The sequence below is a fragment of the Lactuca virosa genome, chromosome 3 (genome assembly GCF_052849685.1).
Source record: "Lactuca virosa cultivar CGN04683 chromosome 3, Lactuca_virosa_CGN04683_v6, whole genome shotgun sequence".
In the NCBI taxonomy this organism is placed as follows: domain Eukaryota; kingdom Viridiplantae; phylum Streptophyta; class Magnoliopsida; order Asterales; family Asteraceae; genus Lactuca; species Lactuca virosa.
In genome coordinates this window covers 357,618,431-357,637,632 of record NC_136428.1, presented here as the reverse complement: position 1 = coordinate 357,637,632, position 19,202 = coordinate 357,618,431, and the positions used below count along the sequence as shown (strand labels likewise).

Below are 19,202 nucleotides of genomic sequence, written 5' to 3'. Positions count from 1 at the left end.
CGCCGAGTCCCTCACCCTTTACTCGTCCTCATCCATGACCCCACTCGTCGAGTTGGGCCGTCAACTCGACGAGTTCTTCTCTCATATGAACATCACATGAAAACTCATCTGACTCGCCGAGTTGATGAACAACTCGTCGAGTTCACCTTCATCTAAAGAACAAGTTCTATCGTCGACTCACCGAGTTGATGAACAACTCGTCGAGTTCATCTTCATCCTTAAGAAGATTGCCTTGGACTCGCCGAGTCCGTTCATGCACTCGCCGAGTCCCATGAATTCCAGAACCATAGCTTAGTCCAGAACGTTGGGTCACTCCCCGGGACTCCCTAAAACCTTTCCACACTCAACTGGGTCCTTTTGACCCTCAACTGATATGGGACAGAACCTCAGGACTCGCCGAGTCCAAGAATGGACTCGTCGAGTTGGTCACATCCTCTCACTAAATCTTCGATTTATGATGTACAACCCTTGATCAAAAGATAGATCTATGCTTCTACAATCGATCTAGCACGTAAAGTTACAACCTTTACGTGCTTGCATGGGACTTTGAGCTCAAAAGGTCCTAAAACAAGCTCTTACAATGCATGGGGCCTTCTTTGAGTGCAAAAGCCACTCCTTTCTGCCTTGTAACCCCTCTAAGGACCTAGATCCGAAACATCAACCCCAAACCATGCTTGCAATCATGGTTGGTGACCAAAATGGCTTAGAAAAGCCCTAGAAGTCCACAAAATGGGATCTATCAAAAGAACAAACAATGTATAGACTTTATACCTTCTGTAGACTGCAAATGATGCTCAAAATCCGTATCCTTCTAGCCTCCTCTTGATCCTTCAAGCTTTTCCTTCCTTCCTTGGGTCACAAAAGCACCAAAATCATTCCAAATGCCTTAGATTGCTTCAATAACGGCTAGGGTTTCAATGAGAGGTGTTTGGGAGCATAAAGGGGCGATGAAGGCTGCATAAGGTCATTTAAATAGGGTGCAAAGCCTTGGATTAGGATTTTTGTCCAGACAGTGTCTACTCGCCGAGTCCGGGACCCGACTCGCCGAGTACATCACTTAAATTTCGCGTCCCGTCCCGCTTCTACTCGGCGAGTTGGTCCTTCAACTCGCCGAGTCGAAGGCCAAAAATGCAAAATACTTAGAAAGAAATACGTACCAAGAACCAGGTGCTACAGACCATAATTAACGAGAATTAAAGAGTCGTTACTGGCTAAAACGAGGTCATACGAAGTTCAGATCAATCTGGATAAGCTCTAGAGAACCAATCACGAGAGGATCTATAGAAATGTTGTAAAAACTAAACCTGGATAATCAATTGACAACTCCAAAGTCGATATTTATTTTTCGATCATAGTTGGAGAGCTGTGACAAATGCTTTGTACCGGAGACGATCATCATCGAAAACTCCACTGATTTCGTCGAAGATAATATCACCATCGGTGAAGAATGTCATCGAGACGGGATGAAGAGAGCGAGAGAGCGTAGAAGTTGGCGTGATTCAATTTGATAAAAGGGTATGGATTTTGTTATCCTAAAATGCCCCTGATTAATTTAAAAAACATGCCCCCGTGCCTTTTCTTTCCCAGGCATATACAAAAATGCCACAAAAGATCCTAACCATCGTTTATTTTGATCTAACGATCCCTGTTTGGTTCTCGGGTTCTCGGGAAACTATAGATTCTCAAATGATCATTCATATATATATATATATATATATATATATATATATACTACTTTATAATACATAGATAATACATGTTTTAAGACCAAAGTCTTAAAAACAATGAGATAAATTTTTGGCCTTTGGATTTCATTTGAATGGTTAGGATAGTGATCCATGTCAATAGATTTAAACCAATCAAAATAAAGTATCTATACCTTCTTATAAAGAGTTTATAAATATGGGCCCCACCAAAATTAAGACTAAGTCTTAAAATATGAGAGTGGATTTTGGCCATTGGATCTAATTTACATGATTTGGATCTAATTTTAATGGTCTAAGATGGTGATGCTTGAGAATAAGAATCAGTCAATCAAAATAATAGGATTACATGTTTAACTTTTACAAAAAGCAGACTCTTCATTATATTAACTCTCACCCGCATTATACTATCACATTATTTCTCTTTCTAGAAAGCACTCTCAAACGTAGCCCCAACTTATCTTTCTTTATTTCTTTGTTTTTTTGTTTTTGTTCAGCCTCATTATCTTTCTATACACCACCAGGTAGCACTTTCTTCACACTCATCTTTTCCTGTCAAAATAAAAAGTAGCATAAGAAAAATCTATAAATTTATCGTTTGGTTATTGTACATGTTTTAAGCATTCAGAAGGTTCATTCTCCACTTTATTTGAAACCAAACCAGTAATACTTTACTTTTGACTGGTAGGAATTTGATATCATAATGTTAGCCATTTTCATTGAACATCATTACAGCCAACCTATCAAGTTTTCTTATGGGGCTGAATTTTGGTGGTGACGTATTGAAAAAAGAGGTTTGCATGAATCTCTCACCCTGATCAAGATGACTACTTGGAGTTTGGTGTCATGGAAGCAGGCTTCGGTGTAGTTGTGTCTCATGTTAAAGAGGATTCACTTTCATTTGTTGACAAACAAGAATAGGTCCCACTTAAAGCTTAATAAACATACATATAATGTACTTGTGATTTGTGATTTGTAGATAACATTCGCTTCCTATTTCAATCCCAATTTATTATTTATGATTTTAATTATTTTCAGTCTTCAAATATATAAGAAAACAATGAGTTTCTTTTTATTTGATTTTTTTTCAAGGTTCAGATCTAAAATGTGAGAAATCAAATTGAGAAATTGAATTGGGTTTAACCCTTTGTACTATTATTTCCTTTAACAACTTTGGTCCATACACAAACTCACTTCATCTTCACATTCAAATTTCAATACAAAGTTTGAAGATTCAAAACCACATATGTTCTTTAAAAAGCCTATAACCACCATTACACATCGACGTATGGAATACATATGAGCACAACCTTAATAATTAAAATCCAGATCCAGAAAATAAAATTAACTTAAAAATATTCAAAATTAAATTCTTGAGAGTTTAAGTAATGATGATTTCGTTTGTTTTCACCTTACAACCGAGACCAGAGCCACAAACTGCTGCCTTCGTTTTCGCCTTACAACCAAGGTCGATACTATTAATCTTCGTTTCCAGCATCAACCCACAAAAGAAAAGGAAATGAAGAAGAAATAGCTGATATTTGAAATGCAACAGAAAAGAAAAATCTGATAAACCTTACATCCACTGCTTTCGTTTTCGTTCCAACAACCCGACAACCACCACCTTATATCAACCCCTCTCGAACACTACTGATAACGATCACCTTCGCCTAACTGCTGCCATCGAGAAGCCGAGACCAGAACCACCTGCTTGGTTGCCATTTTTTTGAGAACATCATCACCACCCCACTGCTGCAATCGAGCTCCTCCATCTTCGACAACCCCACTTCACCATTAAAACCCGAGAACCTCGAAGATCCTGCAGCTTCTTCTTCGTTTTTCACATCCAAATTGGAAACCAAACTTCACGACCTTTCCAAGAACCATCGAACCAAGAAAGATAGACGAAGAAAAAAAAACGATATTTGATTTTTGAGAAGCTGTCGATTGAAAGAAAGTACAAGAAAAAAGATTTCTTGATTTCTTTTTGTCGACTGGAACAAGGAGAAAGAACACAAAAAAAAGAAATTGTTTTTGTGTTCCTGTGGTTATCGATCAAAGAAAAGAAACAAGAAGGATATTTGATTTCTTTCTTGATTTCTCTTTTAAACATATTTATTGTTTTTTTTAATGACAAAATTGCAAAAAAGGTCTGTGGTATGCATTTTTTTGGGGTTTTAGTCCAAACCTCGAGTTTTTTGGATTCATGATCCTTTTGAGTTAGTTTCATTGCGTTTTTGGTCCCTATGAATAGTGAAATGACTGTAATACCCTTAGGGTATTTATTTTCCATTTTTCTTTCATTTCTTTTTAAATCTAATACTAATTTATTTATTTTAATAATTAAAAAAATAACAAGGGGCCCACATTCTCTCTCTCTCTCTCTCTCTCTCTCTCTCTCTCTCTCTCCCTCCTGAAGAATTTCATCTTCTTCGTATTCTTCATACATCCCCAAATCAACACTATAACTCTTCTTCTTCTAGAATCAATACTTATACACTCAAGAGGTTGTTTAGGTATAAATATTACAACATCAGGTAGCGGTGATTGTCGGGGGTAGTGTTCTTTATGTTTTTTAAGGTGAAACAGGTTAATTAGGTTCAGATTGATAGAGAAGATGATGGGTTGTTTGAAGTGTTCTTGTTGTGATATCAATTTGAGGGGAAAAGCTTTTTAGATTCTTCTTACTTCGTCATTAATCCTTCTTGGGAATTTTTGAGGTTTTCCAAAACTAGAAGTGCGTTAGATTTTTCTTCCCTCTGCTATTGCAACAAGTCATGAAAGGGGAGCAAGAAATACAAATGCATATTTGATAGTATCATGTTCATCAAAACTCCATTCAGATCTTCATCTTGTTCATCAAAACCCAATACATCTCCCCCACCCTCCCCTCTTCGGTCACCCCACTCTCCAATTTGTTGTAAAAGATTAGACGATGATTAAGATTCACAGAAGAATCAAATATATATCCCAAATTTGCAATACCTTCAAGTCCTACAATTAAACCCAAAATCGATTTCAAATTAAACCAAAAATCGATTTCATGGCTTCTCAGCTAAGCTTTCTGATGTAAAGGCTTCTAATCTTGAGTATGCTTTTGGGCTTCTCTCGGTTATTCCTAAACAAGTTCGTCATCTTCATAGCAAAACCAAATCAAACGAAACCCAGATCAAACAAAACCAAAACATGAAACACAAATCATTGAAACCGGAGCTATAACAAAAACTGTAGAAACAAAAATCGAAGAACCCAAAACCTGTAACCGGGTGATGAGTTTAAATCGACACATTCTAGTTCACTCTTGATGAACTAAAGGAGGCGATGAGTTTATCAGAAGAGAAGGGACGATAGTAGACTTTCATGTATGTGTGTATGAATCTGAATGTGTCTGTGAATCAGAAATCTCTCATTCTTCCTCCGGTTAATATGCCCCTCCCTCTTTCTTAATTTTTATTTAATGACTTCAATAGATTTGATTTCCAGCATCTTTTTTTTCTAGATTGTGTTGAATCTATGTTTTATCGGGTTAGCTTGAGAGAGAGAGAGAGAGAGAGAGAGAGAGATGTGGGCCCAATTATTTATTTATTTTCTTTTTCATTTAAATTAAATAGAAAAAACATAAAAAATATATCAGAAGGGGATTATAGTCATTTCAATTTTACGAGGGAACAAATTTACGTACAAACATGACCAAAAGGACCACGAATCCAAAAAAATCAGGGTTTGGACTAAAACCCCAAAAAAATGCATACCACAGTGACCATTTTTGCAATTTTGTCTTTTTTAATTAGTTTTTTTTTATCTTCTAGAATTAAGAAAGTTAGGAAGTACCGTTTTAAAAGTTCAAACTTTTGTGTTACTGTAAACTGTTGTTGTTCTGTGTTGGTGTGTGTGCCGGCATATGTGTAAGGTTGTGTGTTAATATGTAAATTTTGTTGTGTTCCAGCCTCCAAAGCCTCCAAAGCTACAGTAGCCATCATTGTTGACAAAATGAACCTACAGGACAAGTTTTTCTTCCCACCCTATGATGAACACAATTAATAGACGCAACTACAATGGTGGCTACCAAGACTATAAATAGAGACTTCATTCTTCAGTTGTATGCATCCCAAACACAGAGAAACAGATAGTATAACACTTAGAGTGAGAGTGTTAGTGAGAGGGTTGGTTTTTTGTAATAGTTGAGTGTGAGAGTTGCTCCTCTTATTGTAATTCTATTTTCGTGTTTAATAGAAGAGTTTTCCAACCCCAACAACTGGTATCAGAGCTTGGTTCGGTGTCCAGGGAATTCTTTACGAATTTCTCTGTTTTTTTCGTCAAAATTTTTTCGTCTCAAAATCCGTTTTTGAGTACACCGTTGGAAAGGGCTTGTTTCAAGGATTCCGAAAATATATTTTTCGTAATTTTTTGACCACCTGAAGGCCCTCAAATCGTTGGTCAAAGTTGGTCAAATCTCGCCGGAAAAGTCGTCGGAAAAACCAGGTGGCCGGAGAAGACTGCCGGGGAAGAAGGAGTGACGTCATCAGTGAGGTCATCATTGACCAGAATTTCAGGAAGTTGCAGTTTAGCCCCTGAAGTTCCAGAAAATTGCAGAAAGGTCCCTCTGTTTCTGAAAAACTGCAGTTCGGTCCCTATTCTTCTGAAAACATCTGTTTTGGTCCCTGGAGTTCTGAAAAGTTTCAGAAAAATGGTGGAAATTGCACTTGTTGCAGATCACCTCCCTGCAATTTCCAACATGGTGGAAATTGCACTCTATACAATGAGGTAAAGTCCCAGTGTAGGACTTAGCTGGGGTGGGAGTGTTGGTAATTGCGGCGTGGACGGCCAACGGTTCTGGTTCAGTCTTGTGCTGCTTGGAGTCCTCATTCGATCTCCCATGAAACTTCCTTTTGGTATTTCCAGTATACTTCTTCTCTGTCGGTGGGGCCATGGTACCTTGACGGACACACTGTTCGGTCAACTGATAGGCTAATGCCTTAGCACTATCGAAAGTAGAGGGTCTGGATGCAGTAACCAGACCTTGAACAGGTGAAGCTAGTCCTCAGATGTACCTTTCGATCTTCTTGTCTTCCGGGGTCACCATTCCCGGGCAGAGGCTTGAAAGGTCATTGAATCGAGAGGTGTAGGCAGCTACTTCATATTCTTTCATGACAAGGTTCCAAAGCTCCTGCTCTAGAGCTTGTATCTCCTGTCGGGGGCAGTATTCTTTGGTCATCATCTGCTTCAGGGATTCCCAGCCCATGGCATAAGCTTCAGTGATCCCAATGGACTTTGCATTATTATTCCACCAAGTTAAGGCAGAGTTCATCAACGTGCAGGTAGTGTACTTAACCCTACAATCATCGGGGCACAATACTGATGTGAAAGACTGCCTCAGTCTTTTCTATCCAACGGGCTAGACCAACAGCTCCTTCAGTGCCGTAGAAGGATCGAGGTTTGTAGCCCATGAAATCCTTATAGGAGCAGTGTCTAGGGTTGTTTTGGTGAGTTGTGGGATTGCCACTTCCACTATTCCCAATGTTTCCATTTCAAGCTGCTTCGTATGCTGCCAAGGCCGTAGAAATTCCTTGTGCAAGCATGTTCTGCATCATATCGGAATTCATCTGGAATGTTTGGTTTACATTTGTTACTTCTGGGTCTCCTCCCTGGTTTGTAGTTTCCACTGATGTTTGAGTTACTGGCGGGGTTCTCCTCGGGTTGCCTCGGGGAGTTGGCGGTGGACGAACGTGTGGTTCTTTTCGTGGGGCCATCATTCTAATATGTTCAAAACGGACATGTTAAGCTGTGTTAACACTATAAAGTCCTAACAATTATTTATGGGATGCATTTTATGATAACGTATTAGTATAGTTTGTTCGTAAAATCCTACGGATTATAAGAAGAAGGGATTGATTTAGAAATCCTCTAGATTTCCAAATGATAATGAGAAGGCGATTTGTTTAGAAATCCTCTAGATTTCCAAATGATAAGGAGAACGTGGTTGGTTTAGAAATCCTCTAGATTTCCAAATGATGGAAAGGGGACCTTAATTGCTAATTAAGTGTTTTAAAATGTATATATGGATTCTAAGGTACTCGGTTGCTGTAGCGAATCTGGAGAACATCCTTCAATCTCTAAAACTTTCAACCGTTGTAGTCTGTCAAACTCCTTGCTTAAGGTTGGTAGTGTGTCGGCCCGACCAGAAACAACATAGGTGCGCATTCCAGATTTATTTATGGTATGACTTATGTACGGTACAAACCTTAGTTGAGGCTTTTGACCTGAAGGGTTGAGTTGGTAGTTTTAGTTGAAGGGATGTTAAAATTTTATTAAGTGTTCTCATCGCGGGTCAGAGTATATATAAACTCTTATATATTATGGTTGGTGGGGTTTGTAGTATTATTATTTTTTGTTTTGTACTTCCCGACTACCGAGCATAGATGACGGCCAGACATCAAATGTCGTAAGTAGTCGAGTAGTGTTATTATTAATAATAGTTTTATTAGAAGCTAGTCTGCTATAGTTGTATTCCTCTTTCGAGTAGTGTTATTATTAATAATAGTTTTATTGGTGAGTGTCACAGGTTTTCTGCTAACGCAGTATTACTTTTAATAAGTCTAAAAAGTATTATCGTTGTATGTATAACAACAGTTAAAACAGTGTTTGCAATGAGTCTTTAAAAGCCAAAATGTATAGTTTATATAAGTAAACCCATACGTAAAACTGTGTTTGTAATGAATCTTTGAAAGCCAAAACGTTATGTTCCATAAGTAATTACATACTTAAAACTGTGTTTGTAATGAATCTTTGAAGCCAAAATGTTATGTTCCATAAGTAATTCCATACTTAAAACTGTGTTTGAAAGCAACCAAATACATGGTTGTACGAGTAACGAATAAAGTTTTCTGCCAAGGTTGTACTTAACAACCGCAGATACGGATAAACAAACATACGGATATACGGATACAGTTATCTGCCAAGGTTGAACTTAACAACCGCATATACGGATAAACAACAAGTATATTTGATAAGAATACACGTAAAGTGTACGATACTTATTTAAACAATTGACAAAACTTAATATAGTGTACACAAGCACATGTATGAACCTAAGATACAAGTTCTATAACTTGTATAAATGTATAAACCTGTATATTTATGTCATAAACAGACATACGGATATACGGATAAAGTTATCTGCCAAGGTTGAACTTAACAACCACAAATATGGATAAACAGGTAATTGACAAGTATATTTGATAAGCGTACACATTGAAGAGTACGATACTTTTTTAAACAATTGATAAAACTTTGAGTACAAGCACATAAATGAGCCTAAGATACGAGCTCTATAACTCGTAAAAATATATAAACATATATATTTTTGTGTATGTATGAGGTATAATGAAACTACCAAGTTGATAACTTGCTATACAGTCATAGCACAGTTTTAGTTGGAATGTATATGTTATTTTTATTAGTTGTATTATCTTTAACAACATAACATATGTAGCTATTGAGGTTTAAAACAATTTTGTTTACTTAACATGTAAGCGTTTAAACAATTATTTCTAAAACTGGTAAAGTATTTACACAAAACAATGATATTTTTTTGTGTATTTCATATGATAAATATTACTTAGTACACGTACTTATCATGTACAGACGAGGGCCAGACATGAAACACCGAGGGCAGGACCATTTTGGCATTATAGCACTTCTGAAATCCAGCAACCCATTCGGCCCTTCAAACCAGATTCCCTGTACTGTAAATAGTAGAGTAATAAATACTATTTCCGTGTGATTTATATTGCATAAAAACGGTGGTGTTGTTTGTTTAAACAAAGTATTTATAAAATAGATATATACTAGATATACAAGTACTACAAGGGGGTGGCAGTGGGGTGAAGTTTGAAACCGGGAATGAGAGAGAGAGTTTAGGGAGAAGATCGAGATTGAGAGAGAGGAAGGGAAGATGGCTGACGAATTGATGAATGGAAGAGGGTCTTGAGCCTTCTATTTATAGCTTGAAGGGTCTCACACACCCTCTTGAGAGCCATGCCTTGTACTAGGTTAGTGAGGTGTGCAAGCAACCAAGAAGGAAGAAAGAAGGGCAAGGTCACGTGGGGAGTACAAGGAGAAATGAGCTGTGAGTTTTTGCTTCTCATAAGCCTAGTGGCCCCCACATGTCGTTACATCCCCATTAACTACTTAAAAACACTCTAAATCGGGTGTATCGGGATCCGAAAGTCGATAATTTTTTTTGAAAGTACCATTGGATAGAGTTTAATTCAAGGATTCTAGATCATCAAACAGATTAATTTTTGGAGTTACGGAACTTCGGGAAATTGCGTTTGAAGGTTTTGCGTTTAAACGGCTCGTGGTGTCCGTTTTCGCGACTTTTGTAAATATCTTTATTAAAAATATTTTAAGTGTGAAATTAAATAATAGACTATATCCTGAGTCCAAAAACGCTCTCGAAAATCCCGTCGGCAAAACGTAAGTGCCTCAACAGATCGATTCGGTTTTACGCGATTAAAGAAAAACAGTGTTTTACTGTCTGTTTTCTTAAAACTGTCGTATCTTTTGCATACGAACTCCGTTTTGGACGTTCTTTATATTTTCGGAAACAGGGGAACATGTACTATAATATTTTAATGTTTGTTTTTCTCAAAACTGCTTAATGCAAAATTTCAGTTTTTCAGACGCATTGATTAGCGTTGTCGTTTAAGCGGTTTGATTCTGTTGACAATTTACACACTCGGAAGCAATGTATCATATCACATCATATAATAATTGAAATAAAATTATTTGTTTTACTTTAGATGCATTAAAAATCAGTAATTCGGATAAACAAGAGATTCACGGATAGATTGTCGGTTATAATAATAGCCCTAAATTCCGGGTTGTCACACCACCCGCCGCCGTCAACCACCATACACCACCAACAGCACCAAGATGGTTCTCTCTAGCTAAAGAGAACCATCTCAGATCTACAAGTTGATCTAACTTGATCGTCGGAGCCTGCTCCTGGGACACAGTCCCTGGGGCGGCTCTAACGCATCTCTCTGATTGTGACTAGTAGATCTCTCTGCCCTAGCTGCCATCAAGAGATGAAAAGAGAGTAAAGAGGTGGTTCAGATCTATGTCACATCATATATATATATATATATATATATATATATATATATATATATATATATATATATATATATATATATATGAAAATATGAATGTACCCTTAAGGTATATAAGGTTACATACCCGATCTACAAAACCTCACCGTTTTGATATCTCCTTTAATTTTTTGAAAAAAAATAACAATTTCCATAATCGACTGATATCATTAAACACAGAGATATCTTTCTGATTTCACATGGTTTGTTCCCGATTAATCCCACAAACATGTTTTTTGATTTACTTCATACATCTTCGTCTCTTCCAGCGCTAGCCTCGACATTCACACATCTGGGCAGCCCTCATCGTATACAATCGAAGCCCTTCCCCTCTTTTCCGACTATCTCACCTACGAAGCAAGGCATCTTCAGGTCGGCCCGACGAGACGAGGCTGGAAGCCCCCTGTCTCCACTCCACCATAGGAAGGTAATGTACTTGTGATTGTGTATCTTGGTCAGGTATGGTACTTTACTCATTTAAATTGCTAGTAGAGGAAGAAGGTAAGCTGTGCACATAAGGTGCTCGATGAAATGCCCAAATTCAGAAAACTGGAACTTGAATGCTTACTCGATTCTTTCTCCAATATTTCTTTGATTTTTTTGAAACTAGAGTTTGATGTAGTCAAACACATGTAATAGTTGAATTTGGTAGCATAATTTTGAGATCCCATCAGCTCTTTCTATATGAATTATGGAATCTCACTTTGATAAATAAACTCAAATTCTTAACCTACATACTTCTTTTATTTTTGAAATGTGAATTATGGAATTCTACATCTATGAAAGTCAGGATCAGGACCATTCATTGCAGGCTCTTCTTCATGATGTTCTTCTTAAATACTCATGGACATGGTTTTATTTGTACTAGATTTAGCATTGTTTGAAATTGTTAATATAGAAGATTCAGTTCACTCTTTTATGTAAAATGATAATTATCATTTCTGTCAATACTTGGATGTTTGTAGTGGTTGTGTTTGCTATGTTCCTAATCATAACTTCAAGTCTTTCTAATATGGCTCTCTATATGGAGTGAGTAATAATGACTTCATCATCATTGAATCTTGTATATGATTCTCATTTCATGATGCTGGTATTCCTTATATTTGAATAAATTAAGGGCATGGAATTGCAACCTAATATTTTATCTACTTCATTTTCTACCTCATGGACATTTGATACGGGCTGTTAAAAGAAGACAACTTTTTATTTTTTTAATTTAAATTTTTTTCTTTTTCTTGATGTAAGGTACACTTAAAAGATGTTTTAGGAAAATAGCAAAAGACTAGAAGCCCAATCCAAAAGACTCCCGACCAGACACAAACAGGACTCAACATCCACACATGTTATATCCCTTCATAAACTCAATAAATTAAGCAACTGTTGTTTGCTGTCATGGACAGGGACAAAATCGTCCAACAAGGGGTTGAGGGTAATGATTCATAATAATTCAGTTGATTTTTTTTAAGATGTGATTTGTATTTTTCTAATTATACTTTTTGGTTTTTTAATCAACTCAGGCGGTGATGTGTGGGAGGTTGTTGTTTCTCTAGTACCACAAGTTGAAGGCGCAGCTGCACCCGGGTGGGAACGAGACAAGATTGTTCTTATGTGTTGAACTTTAATTTTTTTTCTTGTTTAAAACAAATTATGCTAAGACTAGTTTTATGATATGAGTATTTTTAATATTTTGGAATGTTCAAAATTTCAGATGGTTTTGTTATGATAAAATCAATTTTCCTTTCAGATTATGTTTGAATGGTCAAACTTGATTAATTTCTAAACAAAAAATGTTTGTTGCTTTGATGTTGCTGCAACTGCAGGTAAAAAATGAAAGTAGGTTGTCATCTTGTGTAAAAAATGAAACTTTTCTGCAATTTTGTGTTAAAAATGGAAGTAGGCTATCATTTTGGGTTAAAAACAAATTTTTTCTGTAATTATGGGTTAAAAATAAAAGCAGGTTGTCGTTTTGGGTTAAAAAAGAAACTTTTCTATAATGATGTCCATGTCCATGTCCATGATTATGGTTAGTGTTGTGTTAATCTACACACAAGTTTGATGGTTTCTCACCTTGTTGGACGATTTTGCCCCTGTCCCAAAGAGGGTATGTAATCCTCAAGATGATTATTGTTTGATCTCATTTCAGTTTTTTATATGCTTGAATTTTAACTTCCGATTTAGATGATTAACGGCCTAATATTTTTTGGCATAAAATGAATATAAAATCATTTTCATTTCTTTACAAGGTATATAAATAAAACTCTTAAAATGCAATAATTAAATAACCAAAATAGCCAGAAATTAATACTTGAGCTTGAATTAATTAAGTGATGTTCGAATTATGTTCACATTATATCTTCTGATACAATTAACAAGTTCATCTCTAAAAACAATTATCCTTCAAACAAACTCTAACCATGATCTGCACTGTTTAATGAAAATCAAATTTCTTTTTAAAGGGAATCACACTTCCCATTCCCATTCCAATTCTCTTTTCTGACTGATTCCATTCTAACATTCTCCAATGATTTCTTCAACTCCTGAATCTGCTACAATGCTTTAACCAACTCATCAGCACTCGGCCTGTGTTTGGGTTCTTTCATCAAACACTTCATTGTCAGCATGGGTGCCCGTGTGGCAACAGAAGATGCGTATTGCCCTTCGATATAAAATAAAATCAATCAAGAATCACATTAAAAATCCAATGAGAAGAAGAGCCTTGTGAAACAACAAGGTGCAATGAAAGGGGAACCACCTCAGACATTATAAGCCGATCTTCAGGCTGTTTTTGGACACACAACAAACCAACATGTAAACACTTTACAACCTCATCCTCCTAAATGATTAAGTTACCTAATACAGGTTCCATCAGTTCTGGGGACCTTCCTTCATTCCAAAACTTCCATTCCTGCAACACACACACATACATATTAACCATGTCAAAATTCTACTAATCACTCTCATTGAAAAAATAAGAGCATATTCCTTTCGGGCAATATAGACAGAAAATGTCACTGGGGCATTTAATCGAACACCTGGTAGGTAGTTATAGAATTACTCAGTAATTTAGCCTATAATTTCCTGTAATGATGTTGATTCCACATTGCCCACTAGACCTAACTCACTATATACACAGTATACAAGGGAAAGAAGAAAAGAATATGATATTGCTTTATTTCGGATTAAGAGTGCATTTCACGAACCTGGTTGGATAACTCATGGGTGTGCAATCAGGTAAATGGCGAACCAATTGGAACGGTAGTCGACTGTGACTCCTTGAACCGAATAAATAAATTGAAAACTTGATGTGGGCACCTATTGGACGATCGAATTGCACATTGTTGATTCAAATCCCCAACAATCACCTCCAACATACTATTTCGACGAAATTTCCTGGTGGAATAGGTAGCGGAGGACACGAGTTACCGAAGATTGGTGGCTCCGTTGATACATGCGAGTACGAGGCAGAAAAAGGACCGATTAACTTGGAACAACGTCGGATTTTAGTTAGGGTATATACCGTTAAGAATATTCACTTTTCCCTGTATATGGAAAGTGAATATACCTCAAGGGCGTTATAATAATTTTAGGTACCCAAACTTATTATAATACACCGTTTTGTTTGATATATTTATTATAATGTTTTTAAACTTCAACCCTAACTTTATTTACATTCAACATTTTCAAAATTTCGTTATAATCTTCCTTTTACATCACATCTTTTTACCGAACACCAACTAGGCTATATATATTATAGTTGAAAATTAAAATTATGTAAGAGAAAGATAAATATGAAATTTATAAAAATCTTGAAAGTAAATCAAGTTAGAAGTTGAATTATAAGAACATTGGACAGTTACAATGTATATATGATACAAAACGACGTAATACAGTGAGTTTGGTACCTAAGCTTATACCAAATGAATGGCTAGGATTGCGTCTCACGGTCTCACAAAATTAGGTCGTCTCACATTAACCTAACCATATATAATATATATATATATATATATATATATATATATATATATATATATATATATATATATATATATATATATATATATTAAAAATTATGACTAAAAAACTATAGTTTTGCGAGAAGGTTTATGCCAAATTACCCATGTCAGATGAAAGTCCTTAAGTTTTCCAATTTTGTGTGCTTAAGTCCCTGTGACGATTTTAAGTTCATTTATGCCTAACATGTTCAAACTTTTTTCCATTTATGCCATTTAACCGACTTACCTCTCCATTGTCGGTCATTTTTTGCCTAGGTGGCGGTTGCATGAAATTTTCCCTGATGTGGAGCTGGCGAAGCTAGCTACATCAACGCTTTCCTTTACTTGAGAAAAAAATGAAAGGAAATGGAGTATAGAAGAATCGAACTCAACAACTCTAAAACACAAACCCATTAACTCTATACTCAATCTATAAAACATCTAACATACCGGAAGATATCATTATTATTATTATTATCATTATTATTATTATTATTATTATTATTTACATTATTACCATTTTATTCATATTATTACTATTATTGTAATTTTTTATGATTACTATTATTATATAAACACATTATATTGTTAATACATATCTTGTATTTAAATCTTTAACATGTGTTTTTTTTATATGACTAACACTTTTTTGGAAATTTATATGTATAATAACATCTTTATACATGTAAATAATATTTTTATATATACTTAGGGGTAAAAACATATATTTATATATTTGAATTTGTATAAAAATATTATATACATGCATCAAAACGTGTGTATATATATATATATATATATATATATATATATATATATATATATATATATATATATATATAAATCTTTAACATGTGTTTTTTTTTATATGACTAACACTTTTTTGGAAATTTATATGTATAAATAACATCTTTATACATGTAAATAATATTTTTATATATACTTAGGGGTAAAAACATATATTTATATATTTGAATTTGTATAAAAATATTATATACATGCATCAAAACGTGTATATATATATATATATATATATATATATATATATATATATATATATATATATATATATATAATATTTTTATGTGTATAAATAATATTTTTATACATATTTAAATGTAACATAACTTTTTATTTGTCAAAATGCATATTCAAATGATAATATACATAGATAAGACGTAGTTAAATATATAAAAATATTTTTATACGGATAAAAATGTTATTTATAAGCAAAAAACGTTTTATATCTTACGTATTCATACAAATATTTATAAAAAGTATACTTATATATAAAGTATGCATAGTTGTTTTAAACATATTTATATATACACGTACAAAATGTATAGAAAATGTTTATATATATATATATATATATATATATATATATATATATATATATATATATATTAATTGTGCGTAAAAAGGTTTTTAAGCTTATTTATATAATAATTATAATAATAATAATAATAATAAGATTCTAAGTATTCAGGAAATGAAACAACAATCCCTCTTCGTCCTAGTCGTAAAGGCGCTGGACGTTTTTTGGCGGAGGTCGTGGGTTCGATTCCTTCCGTCACTAGTCAACATCCTCAATTTCGATTTAAAATTTTCCAATACACCTTGTGTTGACGTAGTTTGTGCACCTCAACTCCTAGTCAGCGATAAGAGCCACTAGGCGTTTTGTGACCGGCTTTGACCGGTTAAAAACCATGACAATATTTTCTTGAACATTCAATGGAACTTTTGTTACTTTTACAAAATCAAATTTGAAAAATTACTTTTAGGAAAGGACCGTAACTTAATTAAATTATTATAACTAAGCAAAATTAGTAGATTTATGAAATTATATTAGTCGAAATTATTTTTGGGTATGGGATATTTTTAGTACGTTCTAATCGTTTAATAATGTTAAGTTTATAAATATCATTTTCTTTCGTTTACTACTTTTCATATATTACTGTATTATATTGTATTGTCTTTAATTATATCTGTTTATGGGAATTTTAAATGAGGTATATTAAATAAAAATAAAAATAATCTTCCAAGGAAAATTACAACTACTATCAAAATATAAAACAATATTTTGATATGCATGTGTCCAAGATAATATTTAATTAGATTATTATAATAATATTAACATTTTAGTCAAAAAAAAAAAAAAAAACCAACAATGATATGAATTTAATGGAAGGATGATCATATAAACGTATACATATTAGTTCAATCAATTTTCGATTAATACAACAATAAGTATTATATATAGATATTATTTTTTTATAACGTGTTATGAAAAAATTAAAATTATATATATTATTATTTTCACGTTTATACCATTGTTTTAAAAACCAGTTTGAATCAGCCGGTCGAATTGGTTGGATCATTTTGCATAAAAAACTTTCATGTTTTTTATGTCTATTTCTGAACCGCAGTGAACCAGTCGGTTTTTATAAAAACTCGGTTGAGCCGGTTAAATTAAACCGGTTAAAATAAATAAAAACACATGGAAATGAATCCTTTTGCATAACAAACTTTCATGTTTTTTTTGTCACATCTATTTAGATTTCTTTGAATAAAAAACACATGTAAATGTTATGAAGTTTTTTAATCCGTTTGTATTCATCTAAATATTATATTTGTTTCGATATTACACTTTATTTTCTTGTTGATGTGCATGGATTGATATAAAACTTATGGTTATGTGTTTTTTAGTGTAGTTTGATTGATCTAAAACTTGTATTTATGTGTATTTTTAATGTATAACTTTTGGTGTAACACTCCAAATCAGGTAACCCGTTCTAACCCCTTGAAATGATCTAATTTGGAAAAAATGGTCCCTTCTGTGCTGAGCGTACCTAAGTGTACGCTTAGCATACTATGGAGGGAGGATCACGAAGGAATATTGAGTACGCGATACATACATGTAGGTACGCGGGGCGTACGCGACAGAGGACCAAAACCCTAAAACCCAGACTTGAGACCTATTTATTAATCCTTAAGCCACTTAGACCAAACCCTAATCAGCCTCTAGAGTCTCATTTCGTCCCTTTACCTCAGTTTTCCTTTGAGAGTGTGATTTTGGAGCATAGAAGTGTGTTGGTGGCCATTTTGGAGCTTATTCAAGAAGAAGAAGTTAGGGAGAAAACTTGGTGTGGCATTGAGCTTCAAGAACCTGCATCTAGTTCACCATGAGGAGCTTCTGGAGGTATAAAGTCTTAATCTTGCCATCTTATACATTAGATCGAGTTACGGTTTTCTATATGGTCCCCTTTTTGGTTCTTGAATCTTCTCTTGAGAGTTGAGCAACTCCAGAGACTAAGGTGGTTAGATCTGAGTTTTGTGAGCATGCTAGATGCATAAAGATGCTAGCTTGAAGGTTATCTAGACTCCATGCATGAGTTTGAAGCTTTATATAAAGTCCTAATGTGAAGAATGAAGTTTTGAAGTCTCTTATAGCATGCAAGGGCATAAAGTTGCCAACTTTATGCCCTAGGACGTCTTAATGAGCTCATATATGATATTGGAAGTTAGAGCATCAAGTATTAAGCACTTAAAGGATGTGGTGCTTAATCTGCTTTTACGTTGGGCTTAATATAGAGTACGCAGCGCGTACAGCCAAGGACTCAGTACGCTAAGCGTACTTAAGTGGTACGCTTGGCGTACGCACCCGAGTTGGTTTTGTGCTTCGTATGGGCTTGTAAACTCTTTGGGCCTTAATCAGTTTTGGGCCTGGTCATATTTTGGGTTAGTGGTCCGATTAGTCTGTTTTGGGCCATGGCTGTTTTGGTTGGGCCTTATTGGGCCATGTGGCCCATCAATAGCTTTGGACATGGAGTTTGAGCCCATTAGCAAAGGAAAGACTCTTGGGCCATTATGGAAGGCCTTGGGCTTAGGTAATTGGGTTCTTTAATTTGATCACATTTAATCCTAATTTTGGGTTAATGGTTTTATAATTCTTCATGGGTGGTTTCGGACTGTTAGGCGAGCAGCTTTCGTGTTCAGTAGACTAAGGTGAGTCTCCTCACCATACCAATGGGTCGAAGGCAACAAGGCCGACCCATTATGTGTTATGTGGAATGATAGTTGATTTTGTGATATGTGATATGCTAGATGTCCTTGTGATACTTACATGGAAGACCCCGGAGGGTTCCCATGGGAGTGGGTTAAGACCACGTGGGGGTTCCAGTGGCACCTGGTGTAAGATCTTGGAGGGTTTCCATGGCATCTTTATATGTTTATATGCATGACATATGTAGCTTTTATGACAGGTATGGTTTATGTGATTATGTGGATTGTGTGGGTATGTTTTGGGGAACTTGCTAAGTGTTAGCTTTCAGTTCGTTGGTTGTTTCAGG

The 19,202-nt window shown here is 34.9% G+C and overlaps 2 long non-coding RNA genes across 2 annotated transcripts; one reads left to right on the top strand and one right to left on the bottom strand.

The window, feature by feature from the left end:
* Positions 1 to 10,959: 10,959 nt before the first annotated feature.
* LOC145163138 (uncharacterized) lies at positions 10,960 to 12,601 on the top strand. Its single transcript, XR_013739598.1, has 3 exons — positions 10,960 to 11,285; positions 12,104 to 12,287; positions 12,376 to 12,601. It is a non-coding gene; the product is annotated as an uncharacterized LOC145163138 (long non-coding RNA).
* A 545-nt stretch (positions 12,602 to 13,146) lies between these two features.
* On the bottom strand, positions 13,147 to 14,412 carry LOC145163137 (uncharacterized). Its single transcript, XR_013739597.1, has 3 exons — positions 14,059 to 14,412; positions 13,611 to 13,763; positions 13,147 to 13,514 (listed from the first exon to the last, which is right to left on the bottom strand). It is a non-coding gene; the product is annotated as an uncharacterized LOC145163137 (long non-coding RNA).
* Positions 14,413 to 19,202: the final 4,790 nt, after the last annotated feature.